This window comes from Staurois parvus, unplaced genomic scaffold, assembly GCF_062004578.1.
Source record: "Staurois parvus isolate SC_StPar_1 unplaced genomic scaffold, SC_StPar_1.0 ptg000004l, whole genome shotgun sequence".
Classification (NCBI taxonomy): domain Eukaryota; kingdom Metazoa; phylum Chordata; class Amphibia; order Anura; family Ranidae; genus Staurois; species Staurois parvus.
In genome coordinates this window covers 3,924,037-3,930,456 of record NW_028317800.1, presented here as the reverse complement: position 1 = coordinate 3,930,456, position 6,420 = coordinate 3,924,037, and positions in this window count along the sequence as shown.

Below are 6,420 nucleotides of genomic sequence, written 5' to 3'. Positions count from 1 at the left end.
TCCCCATCAGAGCCCATTTATATCTGAGTCCCTATCGGAGTCCCCCTTACATCTGGGAACACATCACAGCCCATTTATATCAGAGTTCCTATCAAGGTCCCCTATCAAAGTCCCCCTTATGTCAGAGCCCCCCTTACATCAGGGTCTCCATCATAGCCCATTTATATCAGAGCTCCTATCAAGGTCCCCTATCAAAGTCCCCCTTATGTCAGAGCCCCCCTTACATCAGGATCCACATCACAGCCCACTTATATCAGAGTTTCTATCAAGGTCCCCTATCAAAGTCCCCCTTATGTTAGAGCCCCCCTTACATCAGGGTCCACATCACAGCCCACTTATATCAGAGTTCCAATCAAGGTCCCCTATCAAAGTCCCCCTTATGTCAGAGCCCCCCTTACATCAGGGTCCACATCACAGCCCACTTATATCAAAGTTCCTATCAAGGTCCCCTATAAAAGTCCCCCTTATGTCAGAGCCCCCCTTGCATCAGGGTCCACATCACAGCCCACTTATATCAGAGTTCCTATCAAGGTCCCCTATCAAAGTCCCCCTTATGTCAGAGCCCCCCTTGCATCAGGGTCCACATCACAGCCCACTTATATCAGAGTTCCTATCAAGGTCCCCTATCAAAATCCCCCTTATGTCAGAGCCCCCCTTGCATCAGGGTCCACATCACAGCCCACTTATATCAGAGTTCCTATCAAGGTCCCCTATCAAACCCCCCATTATGTCATAGCCCCCCTTACATCAGGGTCCACATCAGAGCCCACTTATATCAGAATTCCTAACTTATTTCAACTTTCTATGTGTGTATAACTTGTCAGTTCCAATGACATGCAACAAATTGACTTTGATGAGTAATTTTGGTGATCTGGATGCTAGGTTGCTACTCTGTCCTGTGAACATGTCCTTTTACAGGTTGCCATTGATTTGATATTTGTAATGTAGGAACATGGGTGCTTCAAGTGTTGTGCAGGAAGGTGCTGGTCTCCTTGAAGCTTTTTTAATATAGCTCAGGTCAGAATGCCTTGTTACTATATAGTACAACATCCCCATCTAGTGGACATTTCAGAGGTTGCAGGAAATCGCAGACTTTATGAGAGTTTAGTTCATTCTGCAGAGTGTAAGTGCCTCATAAAGTTCTATTTGTCTCATGGGTATTTGGTTAATTAAATTACAAGATGCTGCAGGGGCAGTTTGAGGTTTTATTATTGAGAGAAACACTGATAGCCTTGTCTCCAAATGTGAAAGAAAATCTGTAGTCTTCAATTATTTAAGGTGAGAAACATGCCAGCAACTGCCAGCAGAACAATGCAGGAAGTGCTGAGAAGTCTTATCGGTTAGATAAAACTGCCCAGACCATATGGATTGCTCCTTGCTTTACTGTCATAAGGGATTTTTCATTGGCAGAATTTCTGGATTCTGTTAACCATTTTCTTACATTGACAGCTCCATTCACAATACAGGGACTAATACAGAACAGCTAACAGAAATCAAATTTGAATGATGATATGTAATGTAACTTGCTCTTATTCAGATTATATGTAAGAAAATATTTGTATGTAGTCCTTAAATTATATACTGCACCTATAGTCACATACAGGGACTTATAATAACTTCTTAATCTTTTGATAGCAAACACAACCACTTTACAAAAAAACACTCAAATCTTTTAGTTGTTGGAGATATTTCCAAGAAAAGGGATCTTTAATTAGCGGAGTAACAGCCTGTAATAACCCTTTATTACCAGGACATTTTCAGTTTTCATTGCTGTGATGACAAACATCAGTTTGACTGACAATTAAATGCAACACTGTATCCAAATGAATTTGGTATTTGTTTAACAAATAGAGCTGTCTTTTGGTAGCATTTAACAACTGCTGTTTTTAAAAATTTTTTTATTACTTTCTGTTATAAAACATATCAAATAAAAATGCCAGCACGGTATGTATACCCCCAAATGACCACTTCTGCAATATGCAGATGCGTATGATGAGGGAGGTGAAGGAGTTAATATTCAGCTTACATACAGAGACAGGTGGGATGTGTTAGAGGGGATGGAAGGGTTAAAGAAAAGATCCCACATTCAATGAAAATACCTCACAATGAATGAGCTGCTACTATTGATCCATTAATTCATTCATTTAATCAATCAATTCATACATTACTACAATTACTCATTCCTCTCTTATAAGAAGAAGAAGGGGAGGGATCAGCAATGTAAACATTAGTAGGATTACATTTGTGATTGCTGTGATTGGTCATCATAGTGTTCACAAGGTACAGAGCTGCTCGGATCAGCTCAGTAGAGTATTTCTGTGAACTAAATTATTAATGACTCAGTTTACAGCCATTAACCAGCTCAATGGCCTCCTGACAGTACTAAGTAGCTGTCCATCACTTTGATGTTGATAAATGTACATCAGTTAAAGCATGTCAAGTAAAAAAGCACAAGTACTACACCTATACAATACATGCATATTTTCCTATGTTTTAACCCATGAAAGATTTTGCAAATACAGGCAAAAAAATCTGTTGATCTGCCAGAAATGCTCTGAACTCCTAATCCCCGTTGTGGGCTAACAACACACAACATTTTTGTGGACTGAGAGGTGTTAGCTCTTCCAGTGTCTTTTGCTTAACTACTCATCTACTCTTGCTCTCGGATCTCTACAACATAAAAGCTAATTATTCTGTAGTTCATGATGAAACTGATAAAACCTAGGGGGACTTTTTTTTACGTAATGCAGGTAGTGTCAGCGGACACAGAACAGCTCTGAATGTCTACCCCCTTAGGAGTTGCTGAAATCCTAAGTCCCCCAATAGTCCTGCACAGCCAGGCATTATGCACCTACCTCAGCCAGACCTGCATCCAGGAAACAACAAGCAGTCCCTGAGCCTGTTCCTGTGGATTTTATTAGGGGAATTAAACTTGGATGGGGTAAGGGTTGTACAGGATGCCCAATGGAACTGTAATTGAGGACAATCTTCCTGAACTATGTACAAGTCTTTACGCAAAAATCCTCTTTTTGGAGAGCTAGCCAATGTCTCCAGTTGTATCACCCCAAACCCCAGATTCTCCCAATCCAGCTGTTCTGAGGGTATCCTTGAGCAGGGGATCTAGTGCCTGTCACTGTAAAGAAAGATAGTCCTGAGTACTTGCTAATCTGGTTTCCCACCAGAGTGTTCCTTACTTTATCTGGCCCAGGGTGTGCAGGGGTACTCACTCAGCCCTTCTCCTGTGTTGCTGGTGGGTCAGTGGCTGCTACCAGGCCTTCTAGCTGCACCACTTTTCCCCTGCCATACAGGTGGTCCTCTCTCTGGGTGCTGGTGAAGTCCCAAGTTTTCATCCTTCCAAGGTCCTTTTGCTTGGAGGTGAGCCCCTCTTCCATCTGAGCCACCTCCCAGGCTCCTCTCTCTAGCCTCACATCCTCAGCTTCTACCCAAACTCTCCTCCAACTCTACTGCTGCTGAGCAGGCTCAGTTACTCTTAAAGGCTGTCATGACCCCTTGCCAAGCCTCCTGTTGGGGATTGGCCAGGATCCCCTAAGAGTACAGACCAGACACTCCTTATCTCCACCCACTGCTTCTAGATCTCTCTCCAAAGTCCTAGAGCAGGGGGAACATCCATTGAGCTGGTCTGCAGTGCCTCTCAGCTCTGACCTAAATTTGACCCACCTGGCTATCAAACCCAGGCTGTTATGCAGCCCTCCTCTCTAACAATTTGAGCTAGAGTTCCCCCTAGCTGACTAGGAGGGTGCTACACATAGTATACTGTATTTATTATACTGAAAGGGAACAAATAAGAGACGTTTATTGTTAATTTTTTGCACACTTTAAAGACTATGTAAAGGATATAGTCTTGGATAGAGCAAGGAAAGGTAATTTTTTTTTGCAATCTTTGTCCCATTGGGGAGATTTCTGTTGACTTCTTGTCCTGAGACCCAACAGGATGTAAGAGAAAATCTCTCCATCACTCCATAGTGTCATAGTGAAGATCACAAGTGTACCACTGGAAGATTTCCCCTTTATTCTTCTTCTGGTGACAACTTGAAAATTAGGATTTTCCTCACTTTCATTCACGGTGATAATGATCAGTACAAACAGAGAGAGTTAACCTTTCCAATGGAGACACAGATGGCAATAAAAACACAATTCTAACCCTTTTAGATTTAGGTACAGTTGAATTCTCATCTGGTGACTATGTCCCTTACTTAAACTATACAGGTATAGCACCCCCTTTCTCCCTAGGGCAACCTAGGCAACCTTTGAGAGGTGAAGATCTACCTGGACAACATTGAAAAGATCAAAGATCCCCAAGGTACGGCCCTTTAAAAAAATATAAACCCCCAATAAAAAGGTGGCCTGAAGAACCCCCAATAAAAAGGTGGCCTGAAGAACACAGTGTAGCACATTAGTATGCTATGCCCCTTCAACATCACCCCCCACTGTAGTATATTTTGCCCCTCCTTCACATCACCCCCCACAGTAGTGACCTATGCCACCCTTTCACATTTCCCCCATGGTAGTGTCTCCTGCCCCCCCTCCACAGTAATGCCCTCTGCCCCCCTTTCACATCACCCCTAACAGATCAGTGGGTACAAATGAATGGGCACCAGTCACTTCAGAAATTGTTAATGAGTTTAGATAGAGGGATATTTGGGATAGAGGGTAAATACAGTGCAAAGTTAGCATTCTCCTAACTGCAATACAGAAGAAGACCATTAAGCCAAGACCAGCACTCTGTATTTTTCAGGCCCAAGCTTCCCAAGACAGAAGGCCTGGGATGTAAGAACGCTTTGTCTGAATACAGTCAAGCAATACTAAATTTATTGACTCACTCCTGCCTGTTTGATCATCCTTCTAGCTCCTTCATCCCTATATTGTAGCATTGTAAACAGGGGCGGACTGACCATTTGGAAGAGGCCGGGGTCAGTAGGGGGCCCCATGAGATGCCCCTGGTACCTTTTTCATAGGCTTTTTTGAGTGTGGGCAAGGACACAGGGGCCCCATGATCCCCTATTGCCCTGGGGCCCCATGAGTTGTCAGTCTGCCCCTGATTGTAAACATTCAGGCCTGTCACATCAGTAAAATACAGCAGTGGCCATGGATGGATTGATTCTCCATGGGCAAGCCAGAGCACTTTTGTTGTGCTCTCCTAGATAGATGCTATGGTTAGATTTAGTTCATTATATCACTGCAATAGACCAACTAAGACTGCACATTGAATAGCATGTAACTCTCACAACTATGCTTTCTCCACAAAGAGCATCTGCAAGTGCTAATGGAAGTCTGGTTCATGCAGTTGCCTGCACATCACTTGAAGATGACATATAAATACAGTCACTATCCACCTCCTTCCTGAAGTTGTATCAATATTATGCTGCTTAAATACATGAGAGCTTAAAAACCCCACAAAAATAAGGCTATAGCATAGTTTTTTAGTTACCATGACATTTCTTATTAGATGACCTGTGGAGTATTTTTTTTTTTTTACTAGGAATAGCAGTACCTTCCAGGTCCCTACCCAATGCATCCAATCCCTATATCATCACTTGCTCACCATTCACACACCTGGTACATCACCGGTCTTCAAGTGGTTGTACCTGGATGATAAAACATAAAAGTGCGGAGCTACATATAACCAAAAAATAATTAGTGCAGTAAATAAAAAGTCCACACATGCAAAGGAAATATGGGATAGAATAAGCCCCTTTATTGGGACATCAATGTTGTCATGAATATTTAAAATCTGGTCAAGAAGATGAAGGGAATCCACTATCACCAACACCCGAAAAATTCTGCCTCTTACCAGATAAACTTTACACCCGGTTAAGGTTGGGTCAAATTGCAAAATGCAGAATCCAAACGCATGCCACGGACCTAGACACTTAAAAAACGTCAAAGAATCAAACTGGCCCCCAATGGTAGATGAATAAAAGCACCCGCTGGATGATTCCAAAAATTGGCTATGATCCGGACACTGGTAGAGCTCCAAACTTTAACTCCAAAAATTGAACAGAGAAAAAAACCTGCAGAAAAGATTTATCCTATAGAGGACAAACCCATTCAAGAACAAAAAAAATCCTCATAGTGCAGTAAATTATGAAAGATTTATTGCCCCAAAGCATATTATAATACGTACATTAATGTAATTGATAAAACAGCATGTCACCAAAAAGATGGATGATAAGTTTCAAACCCATAATATGGCCACCAGTTTCCGGTACGTGCTGACGTCACACGCTCTGGCTCCTCCCTGCAGCTGCAGACATCATCCCGGTACCATTATTTACAGCTGACGGTTGACTTTGTTGTAATAGCAATCAGATCAATGTAATAGCCACTTGATCAATATCACAAGCAGAGGGGGAGGGGGATGTCCCTCCTCCCACCGCCTTCCGCCACTTTAACAGAATC